The sequence below is a fragment of the Cebus imitator genome, unplaced genomic scaffold (assembly GCF_001604975.1).
Source record: "Cebus imitator isolate Cc_AM_T3 unplaced genomic scaffold, Cebus_imitator-1.0 Scaffold79, whole genome shotgun sequence".
NCBI classification, from domain to species: domain Eukaryota; kingdom Metazoa; phylum Chordata; class Mammalia; order Primates; family Cebidae; genus Cebus; species Cebus imitator.
Window position 1 is genome coordinate 7453261 of NW_016107394.1, and position 11557 is coordinate 7464817.

Below are 11557 nucleotides of genomic sequence, written 5' to 3' on the forward strand. Positions count from 1 at the left end.
CTCCCTGTGCCCATGTGTTCTCATTGTTCAACACCCACCTATGAGTGAGAACATGTGGTATTTGGTTTTCTGTTCTTGTGTCAGTTTGCTGAGAATGATGATTTCCAGATTCATCCACGTCCCTACAAAGGACACGAACTCAAATAGTTTTTTATGGCTGCAGAGTATTCCATGGTGTATTTGTGCCACACTTTCTTTGTCCTGTCTGCCGTTGATGGGCATTTGGGTTGCTTCCAGGTCTTTACTATTGTAAACAGTGCTGCACTGAACATATGTGTGCATGTGTCTTTATAATAGAATGATTTATAATCTTTTGGGTATATACCCAGTAATGGGATTTCTGGGTCAAATGGAATTTCTATTTCTAGCTCCTTGAGGAATTACCACACTGTCTTCCATAATGGTTGAATTAATTTACACTCCCACTAACAGTGTAAAAGCATTCCTATTTCTTCACATCCTCTCCAGCACCTATTGTTACCTGATTTTTTTAATGATCACCATTCCAACTGGCAAGAGATAGTATCTCAATGTGGTTTTGACTTGCATTTCTCTAATGACTAGCGATGATGAGCTTTTTTTCAGACGTTTGTTGGCTGCATAAATGTCTCCTTTTGAAAAATATCTGTTCATATTCTTTGCCCACTTTTTGATGGAGTTGTTTTTTAAAAAAAAATGTTTATCTAATATCTTATTCCTGAAGTAAACTTCATTGTTCTTTTTATATATTTCTAAATCATTTTGCAAAGATTAATATTTTTGTATCTTGGTTTATAAATGGAATTGGTCTGTAAGTTTCCTTTCTCAAAGTATTATTAGAGTATCTTGACATTCCAGTTGAGCTAATAACCTTAAATGTTTGATACAGTTCACCTTTGGGGCTACTGGAGTCGGTTCTCCTTCTGGCAATATTTTAAATATGGATTCAGTTTTTTTTTAGTTCAGTTATAAGGCTGTTTATATCTTGGTAAATTTATTGACATGTTTTCCATAACATGGCTTTTTATATGTTACCTAATATATATTTAATGTCTGTAGGATCTTAGATGGTAATAACTTTCTCTCTTTGAAATTGATAATTTTTTACCTTTGTCTTATTTCTTATTTTACAGATCATTCTACTTACGGGTTTATTAATTTTATTATCTTTTCAAAGAATGAGGTTCTGGCTTTGACAATTCTTTTATATTGGTTTCTATTTCATTATTTTTTGTTGTTATTATTTCCTTTTATCTACATTTAGTTTATCTCTTTTCTAACATCTTGAGCTAGATTCAGAACTTATTAATTTTTTAGTCCTATCCTTTTTCTCATCTATAAAATTGAAGCTTTAAATTTCTAACTTTAGTTGCTTTTCATAATCTTGATATATAGAATCTTAGCTATCTTTTAATTAAAAATATTTTCTTATTTTCTTATAATTTATTCATTGACCTATGGGTTGTAAATAATTATGTCTTTTAATTTCCAAAAATTATGGCAAGATATTATTGTTATTAATTTGTCTTTATTCTACTATGATCAGACATTTTCTGTAGTATTTTAATAATTAAAATGTATTGGGATGTTCTTTGGTCAGTTTTTATAAATATTTTAGGTATTCTTGGAAATAATTTGCATTCTATGGTTGCGGGATGCAACAAACCATATGTCTTATCAAGCCAAATTTGTTAATCCTTTTGTTTAAATCTTCCATGCCTTATATTTTTTCTGTCTTTTCTGTGATATTGAGAAAGTTAATTTAAAAACTTTAATTAATTAATTAAACTCTATAATATATAGTTTAATTAATTTAAACTCTATAATAATTATGAATTTCTCCTTGTAGTTACATCAGTTTTGTTTAGAATATTTTCAAATGATTGTATTAGTTGCATACAAATTTAGAAGTATTTTATCTTACTGGTGAACTGAACATTTTATTCTTAAAATGTGCCTCACTTTATTCCTTTTAATGCCTGTTGTCCTTAAGTTTACTCAGTTTGAAATAATGTATCTATTTCCATTTTTATTTATTTTTTTACATGGTACAGTTTAAGAAACAATTTTACTTTGAAGTAACCTCTCTGTATGTTTTATATACAAATGTGTCTTTTATTATAATCTCACAATCTTTGTCTTTTCATTGAAGTTCTGATTTATTTACATTGATTGTAAGTATTAATCTTTTTGAGTTTAACTCTACAATCTTTATGTTACCTATTTCCCAAACCTGCTTTCTTAAAAAATGTCTTTCTGTTTGCTTTCCATTGGTAGATTAGTTTATATTTTTCTATTTTGTTTACTATTTATTTGGAATTCATACATTATTGTACTTGCTGTTAGAGGCTATTCTAGAGGCTATTAAAAACACATTTGACTTACTAAATCTAATATTAATTAGTACTTTTAGTCTTCTATCCTTCTCCCAGGCAATGAAAAGATCTTAGAACACTTTAAAATCAATCTATGTATGTATGAATCTCTATTTCATCCATCTATATGGATGTCTATGTGTATGTTATATGTATCTATAAATCTGTACATGATTATTTTCCTTAAAGTCTGCTGTATGAAAATTTCCTTATTATACTTTCACTCTTATTTTCACTGGGTGTAGAATTTAATGTTAGTAGCTATATATTTTTTTGCACATTTGATATGGCTTGGCTCTGTGTCTGCACCCAAATCTCACCTTGAATTGTAATCCCTGGAATCCCCACAGGTCAAGGGTAGGACCAGGTGGAGGTAATTGACCAGGTGGACGTAACTGATCAGGTGGAGGTAATTGAATCATGGGGGAGGTTTTCCCCATGCTGTTCTTATGATAATTAGTGAGGCTGGCTAGATCTGATGGCTACATAAACAGCTGGCATTTCCCGTGCTTGAGCTCATTCTCTTTCTTGCTGCCGAGTGGAGAGGTGTCTTCCGCCCTAAGTTTCCTGAGGAACCCCCCACTCCTCCCATACCAGTCCTGTGGAACTGTGAGTCAGATTAAACGTCTTTTCTTTATAAGTTACCCAGTGTTGGGCAGTTTTTTAGCATGAAAACGAACTAATACAACATTGAAAATACTAATTTATTTCCCTTGGTTCCATTGTTTCTGTTAAGATTAAGCTCTTTGTATTTTATGTTCTTCTATTTTACCATGAGGTATCTTTTTGCACATTTCTTTAATTCAGTGTGCTTTGGGAATAACTGAATGTTTGAATCAGTAAAGTGTTGTCTTTCATTAGCTTTGGAAAACTTGGTTAATACTGCCTTTGTTTCATAGACTTCTCTCTTTCTAAAGTTCTAAGTACACATGTGTTGGAACTTCGCACGGTGTCCAATATCTCTCTTACCCAGTCTTGTTTCTGTCTCTCTGCTATGCTTAATTCTCAATAAATATTTTCTGACTTAACTTACAGTTTTCTAATTATCTCTTCAGCTGTGTCTAATTCACGATTAAACACATCTCATTTAAAAATTGTAGCTCTTGTATTTGTAAATTATAGATTTTTGGTTTCTTAAAGCTGAAAAATAATTTTTTTAGTTTTGTTTTCTGCTAAAATTTTTATTCAAACTCTTGAATAAAACAAGCAGTTATTTAAAAGTTTAAGTCTCATAATTACAATATATTCAATCTCCCTTTCAATCTATTATTAATTTTTAAATATTTTTATAAAATTTAGTGTTATTTTTCCTTTGCTATCTCATTTTTATGTTTGTTGAATATTATATTGGAAAATTGTTTATGGACATAATCTGAGTTCTAGACTGGTGTTTTCTTCTGAAGAGGATTTTATTGGTGGCTTCTCTTCCATGTTTTCCAGTTTTTTCATTTGTCCTTAACAGGAGAGTTAGTCCTCTGTAACAGAAAATGCAACTTTTAAATATTATTTGACCTTTTGAATGCACCTTTTAATATTATTTGAACTTTAAAAGGGTAAATATTATTTACCCTTTTATCATTATATAAATTTTATTATTTACCCTTTTATCATTATGTAAATATTATTTACCCTTTTAAAATATTAATTGACATCTGTCTGTGTCTACTTTCTACAATTACCCTAAGCTTAGCAGTTTCTTAAACTCCAATAACGATCAAATAAAGTGATTTGGTGATTTCCTTTGTACATTATTTAGATGTTCTAAAATGTATTTTTTAGGTCCAGGAGTAGTATTGCTTTATCATTGTTGAACTAAATTTTAAATGTATTAGCCAAGGACTATTTTCATCTGAAATTGACACTGAGTTCTGTATGATAGCTATTGGCAATGTTTGTTGAAGCGATTTTTAGGGGTGTGCTATTGAGGACATATAATTATACTGAAGAAGATGTTTCTGTTCCTATCAGCTGGAGTACATAATTTGTCTAAAAACTTGGCTCAGGGTTTCTGGCTTTCTAGCCTCTATATTAGGGAGGTTATATGTTGCGGTGACAAAAAATGGGTGTTGTATCAAGAATGTTTTGAAGCCAGAAGTTATCGTCTCATCAGCTGTTTTACATGGGACATGTTCATTATTCTTTTTATGCCTCAGTTTTCTAGGTTGTTAAATGGGAATGGACAGTGGCTATTTCATGAAATTTACATAATGATAAAATAAGATTATGCATATAAAGTACTTGAAATACTGCCTAGCACTCTTTAAAGACTCAGTAGAGCTAAGCTGTTCATTTTATTTTGATGATAGGGCCTTATTATTTGCCATTTAAGAATGAGGATTGATTAAGGCAGAACTCCTCCTCTCTGGCTCTGATTATTTAGTACTTACTAAACACATATTTATATAGAGCACATATAGAGTAATCTCTAGCTCAAGCTGTAACTCACTATAATTTTCACAAGAATTACTTTCAAGGTTTGACTTTCTGATTGTATATATGTACAATTGTCCTGAAACCCAATTTAGAGCTTAAATTTATGCATGTTTCATTTGGCATTATGTCTATCCTGGATCCTTTTATCTATTACAAAAGTTATCATGTTTGTCCACAAATAACAATGTGTTCATTCAGGTCATTGATAAAAAATGTTAGATTTAGTAGAACCAAGGTGATATTGCAATATGTTCTATGTAACATAATCTGGCTTGAAAATCTTAACATGCTTTTAACAAAATGAAGCAAATTTAATGTGGCATGAGCCATCGCTCTTGTTGTTCATCAGATCGTTATAGTCTTTTCTAAGGGTGAATGAACTTTCATGTTTACTGATTCCTCCAGATGTTTCCTGGGTATCAAGTCAGTGGGTTAATTTGTAGTTTTTATCATCTAAAGACTGGGGCATCATTTGACTGTTTGCAAAATTTTGATGCTCTGGAATTTTGCTAGAATTTTCCACAGGTTATTGCTATACGATTCTGCTTACACTTCCCACAGTATGATCATTTGTGGCTGAGATAATTGCATAATTGCACTTATTTAAAGGAATTGTGTGGGGATTTTTTGGTACACATTCATAAATAACCTCAAGCTCAGCTGCCCTTTTAAAATAGCCAATATTTATACTATGGTTTTTAATTGCTAAAAACTAGTGCATATTTTTTGAGATCCATTTTTCTTGATACTATACCATAAAGTTTTGACTGATGAAGATGACATTATCTTCTTCCCACCCTTTGTCATGAAAGAAATCATTTTTGATGGGAAGCAATGATAGGCTTGGTGTGTCTTTCAACAGACTAATATCTTTCACTTTAGTAGAGCAGTTGTGTCATAACTCTTCCCATGACAGCCAAGTAGAATTAGATGCATTAAAACTCATCAGAAGAAAATTAAGATTACAATATAAAATGTTTACATATGTATTAAAACATTAAATGTGTACATTATGAAGGACTAAGTCAAATAAGAATTGAATTAGGTGACTTTTTTTAGAAATCATTATTTTGTCACATGTTTTATAGACTAACATAATTTTAAAAGTATGAAAGACATTAGCAGGCACCTAATTAAGAATTCCTATTTTGGCCGGGCGCGGTGGCTCAAGCCTGTAATCCCAGCACTTTGGGAGGCCGAGGCGGGTGGATCACGAGGTCAAGAGATCGAGACCATCCTGGTCAACATGGTGAAACCCCGTCTCTACTAAAAATACAAAAAATTAGCTGGGCATGGTGGCACGTGCCTGTAATCCCAGCTACTAAGGAGGCTGAGGCAGGAGAATTGCCTGAACCCAGGAGGCGGAGGTTGCGGTGAGCCGAGATCGCGCCATTGCACTCCAGCCTGGGTAACAAGAGCGAAACTCCGTCTCAAAAAAAAAAAAAAAAAAAAGAATTCCTATTTTTCAGTGGACAAAACAGAAACCCAGAGAGGGAAAATAACTTTCCCCCAAATCACATGGTTTTGGTAGTGAGAAGAGCGATGTCACTTTCAGTACTTTGACTACTTGCTCTTGTAACCCAAAAGCTTACTGTGTGGCAAGACCTGTTTTCCTGGCTTGGCAGAAGGTTTAATAAATGTATTCTGTTCAATCTTATTGTGGGAGGGAAAAAAAGGCAAAATGAAACTTACGAAATAATTGCTAAAGTCAGAAAAAGAATTCACCAGTTTCTTCTTTTCTTTGATGTTTGACTTTGCAGAATGACCTTTGAAATGAAACAAATAAAAGATACATTCTAGTAGCACCATGTGTAGAAGGATCAGGCTTGTGGCAATAATATAATGTTCCAAGGACTTAAAAGTTTCTTCGTCAATTATCATAGAAAAGTTCAATTGTTTGTTCTGAATGAAATGAAATGATGGGCTGCAGAAACAAAATAAAAATATTGAACTCCTGAGAACTACTCAGGATATTCCTCATGACATTTATGCTGGTCACAGTAAAATGTAACAGCATGACTGGGTAACATGTTTGACTTCCTTTTCTCTATTTAAACCATCTCTGCACTCTTTGTCTTGTCTCTGTCACACTCTTTGTCTTCTTTTACCTGCTCAATACATCTTCAGAATTTATTTCTGACTTTTTATCTGCATTACTTTTTCTGTTGTTGTTTGAGACAGAGTCTCACTCTGTCACCCAGGCTGGAGTGCAGTGGTGGGATCTTGGCTCACTGCAACCTCAATCTCCTGAGTTCAAAAGGTTCTCATGTCTCAGCCTCCCAAGTAGCTGGGATTACAGATGCCCGCCACCATGCCTGGCTAAATTTTGTATTTTTTAGTATTGATGGGGTATCACCAAGCTGCCCAGGTTGGTCTCAAACCTCTTACCTCAGGTGATCCACCCGCCTTGGCCTCCCAAAGTGCTGGGATTACAGGCATGAGCCACCACACCTGACCTTATATGCATTACTTTTTATCTGCGTAACTTGTTGCTCACTCAGTGTGTTCCCTTCTGCAATGACACATCTTCAAACTTGATCTCTCAAAATTCCTCCCCAAAACCTTTCTTTAGTAGCTTGCTATTCTAGAGGAACAGGGAGAGGATATTCCAGTGCCTAAGAGCTATGTCCCTGCCCTCAGGCATGTTTCTCTCTTGGAATAATTGCTCTTTTAGTTTTCTAAATGGCAAGTGAGGAAAAAAATGCAATTTAAGTCAACTACTGACTTCCACAATCAATTTTATGCTGTTAAAAAAATTTTGTTTCCTAAGCCATTATATAAAATGAGTCATTTTTATATCCTCATTAGCAAGTAGGTAGTAAAATTTCAAGGTGAGTTTATCTATAGCAAATACATCAAGTGTATTTTTAAGAGTCTGTTTCAGAAGTAGTTATATTTTGGATACTGAATTTATATGCCCCCTTTCCTTTTTATATTTATATTTTATCCTTAAATAGCATTGACAGCTGCACTTAGGTTGCAAATAATAGTGAAGAATGAGTTTTTCTTTTCTTTTTGATATACTTAGCGAAGCAATAATATTGGGTATATTGAAAATTGCAACATTTTAGTTTAATTATATGCATTTATTCTCATATCTCTATGGTCAAGTAATTGGTGATAACTATACGACATAGATATTTTGCAGAGATGTGTTATTCGATCACATAAATAAGCAGTGCTTTCCTAAATCAAAAGACATAGAAGCAAAAGGAAGTACATAACCCAGTGGATTTTGTTGTTCATAGCTTCTCTCCAGTTGCCTATTTTACATATAAAATGAAATCTATTTTATAATCTCCTCTATATGTTCCATTGCCCAGTTGGAAAATAAGTTCACAGAAAAAGAATGACGACTAAAAAATAACTCCTGCTGGACAATATTTTCCATTTTGACAAGATTCAATGGAACAATCCAAGTCTTGCTCCATTTTGGAGTCAAAATTATGTTTGTTATTACTTGTTTGTTTCATTGGAGGGTCTCTGTTGCACTTCAAATCACAGCAAATACAAAGTCAGTGATTTTGTCTATAAGCACAGTTAACTTGACAAGCCTTTTCAAGGATGCTCAAGTCTAGCTGTCATGATTACAAATAATCATAGGCCCTCCAGGCTGTTCTCAAAATTTTGGGTGAGAAAAAATTTGTTTTATGAGCATACTATTGTTAATTCCAGAAAGTTTTAGGTAAAAAGTGTATCTATTTTTAATCCAAATACTTTCTTCCCTGCAATTGCTCCATTGAGTCTTCTTGTTTCCTGCTAAGCCGCACAGGCTTGGTTGAAACTGTCTGAGTTGGATGCTCTTGAAAGCAGCTTGTGTGGCTCTTCAGGGAGGTGGTTTCTGTTTATAGAGTGGCCGTTCCATTTTCCCACTCCCTGCCTTCACCAGAGAAGGAAGAGTACATCAAGAGAAGGTTTTGCTCTCCTCTGGATGCATTTAGGATTAGTGAGATTTCCTCTAAAGGACAGAAAAGAAGTGGCATAGAAAGAGAGCAAGATAGGAAGAGAAGCATATATAAAAGAGGTAAACACAGAAAAATAATTCTACCTTCATTTAATACTTATATAAGGGACATCTCCTGATTAGCCCCTGGGAGGAATCTGAAAAATGAACCATCATTATAAGGCAAATAAAAATAAAGGAGAACATGAAAAGAGAGCTGTTTTGCATGAACATGGGACAAAAGAGCAGAAGATTTGGGTAAGGAAAAAGAAAACTTGATTGTTTTGCTGGAAGGAAGGTACACACTTATTCCAGGAAAGAGAATGAAAAATTGGAATTTGACTTTCTGATCACTGTAATTATCAGTAATGGTCAATTGTAATTATTACAGTTTAGAAAAATGAAGGAATCTGACTGGCACTCAAGCATTTAGTTGCCATGTTATGACCATATCATTTGGAAAGCTGTCATTTGCACTTATGGAGATGAATAATTTCTTTTCCTCTGCTTCATTTTATGTCTTACGATCTGATAGAGAAATGTCTCATTTGTATTCCTTTTATGCAAATGATATGCATTCTGATCACAGGTTTGGCAAGTTTTTCTCCCTTTTGTTGTAATTTCTCCTCTCTGAGAGAAGCATTTGGTCCTCAGTGGCCTACACCTTACCACCTAATAGCATGCTCCAGCTACTGAGCACTCGCTACGGTGGAACAACTCATTGGATAAAACATGGTAGTATTTCTATTTTGTGTTACAGATAATGCTGTTCTGCTGATAAGAGCTTTCACATTTATTATGTCATAGCTTCCTTGTGAGAGAGTATGTATCCTTTTCAGATAAGAAATCTGACTCGGAGAATTAAAAACTATTTTCTTTTAATTTTCTCTTTTTCTCTTGTTCCAGTGCCCATTTATATGACATAAGAAGAAGGTCAAAATTTATTTTCCTAGAGGTTATTCATTATGCCAGTGCCATTTACTAAAAGAAAATCTTTCCTCCTGAAATTATAATAGCATTTTTATCATAAATTAACTTCTCTTGTCCATTTGGATATGTGCATGTATGCATGTCTGTATACATAAATATATGTACACATGTATACATATATTCTTTATGGACTCCTTTCACTCTTAAACAACAAATTTATTGTTAGAGAAAAATGTGCCTTAATATAATATTTAACACGTTGATACAATAATAGGAACAAATATCTAAAAATTAGTATAAAAAACATAAAAATTCAACAGCTGATGGATAACAGATATAAACTGATAATTTGCAGAAGAATTGCAACAACTTCAGTAACAGTTAAGAGACTGTGAATTATAATCCAATATGAGACTGATTTTTACCTATTAGTGAATGAAAAGAGAATAAGCACTAAAAAAGCAAATAATCTCTTTTATAAGATTTGCATATTTTATGAATATAGAATAAGCTGTAGAAGGTTATACATTATGCCTTGGAAAAATGGGCCATATTAATGAAGCAGGAGTAAAAGTGGAGATGAGATTATTAACTTTTAAAATATATATATAGTGTGCGTGTGTATTTTAATTGTCATATCCTCTTCTGAAATGACAGCTCCTCCTTTCTTCCTCTGGAGTCACCCATCAATTTATTTCCTTGGCATAAAAGATGGTCTTTCCACCTCCAGATGGTAGAAATATTTTTGTTATTGTGTGGTAATCCCAGATTGGAAATCAAATATTGTCTCAACCATTATGTTTTTTTTAATGCCAAAAAGAGATGGCAACAAATCCATGTATGATCTAATCCTTTATTCATATATTACTTTTGCAATTTAAAAATTGAATGTGACGAAAATTAGCAAAAATGTACATCTAGAAAATTATAAAATGTTAACAGAAATTCAGAAAAATACAGAAACTTTCTTATCATATGTTTTAATTTGGATTCTTCAAAATCGATCACAGAAATAAAGATTTGTGTCCAAGTAGTTTAGTTGGCAAGTAATGCTAAAAAGTTCTGTTATGGGAGTAGAAAAGTGAAGCAGGGTAGAAGACAGTCAGTTAGGGTATGTGACCACGCCCTTGGCCACTTCATGTTATCCTCCTGTCAAGGGCCAAAAGAGCTGAGCTATTTATGTTCCAACTCTGGTCATATGGATATTGATTCCAGAGGGAGGAATTAGCTAATCTTTTGAAACGTAGTTCACATCAGAGTGTTCCATCACTTTAGATAGAGTCCCAATCACAATTTTTAAACATTAGTTTTAATCTCTCTCTCTCTCTCCCTCTCTCTCTCTCTCTGTCTGTGTGTGTGTGTGTGTGTGTGTGTGTGTGTGTGTGTGTGTGTGTTTTCTCTGTTATTAAAATGAAATTTAACTGATATTCTACAGGTAAAATAAAGGGCCTATAAGAAGACAGACTACAGTTTATTATAAATACCTTTATGCCTTCCCTTTTAACACTCTTGCTGTCATATTTTATATACATACACTTATATGTTTACATCAGCTCCTATTTTCAGAAGACTTTTTTGGTATTTTATTATTTTGTTATGAGGCACAATATTACAACATTGTGAGGCTTTAAACCTATTTCAGCATTTTAATATTTTCTTTTTAAAATTCTCAACATGGGCCAAGTACATTTCAAAGCTAAAAATTCTTTCTCAAATAGATGTAGTTGTCTATTGCCCAGTTTTTGTAATGAATCTCCTCTCGATTAAATTCTCATTTCAATTTTGGTGGCTTGGTTGTTTAGTGAATGAAGGAAATCTTTGAATTGATCTGTTTGATCAAGCTCTCTGGGCACTTGCCACATTCTTTGCTGGTCGTTGATTTGACATCAGCTGATTT

The 11557-nt window shown here is 33.1% G+C and overlaps 1 long non-coding RNA gene across 1 annotated transcript in view; it reads right to left on the minus strand.

Moving 5' to 3' along the window:
* Positions 1-3333: 3333 nt before the first annotated feature.
* The window catches only part of LOC108307476, an 11596-nt gene continuing 3372 nt past the window's right edge, over positions 3334-11557 (minus strand). The window contains exons 2-3 of the long non-coding RNA XR_001826541.2: positions 8338-8341; positions 3334-3346 (exon numbers count right to left, since the gene is read on the minus strand). This is a non-coding gene — a long non-coding RNA (uncharacterized LOC108307476). The remainder of the gene's footprint in view (positions 3347-8337; positions 8342-11557) is intronic.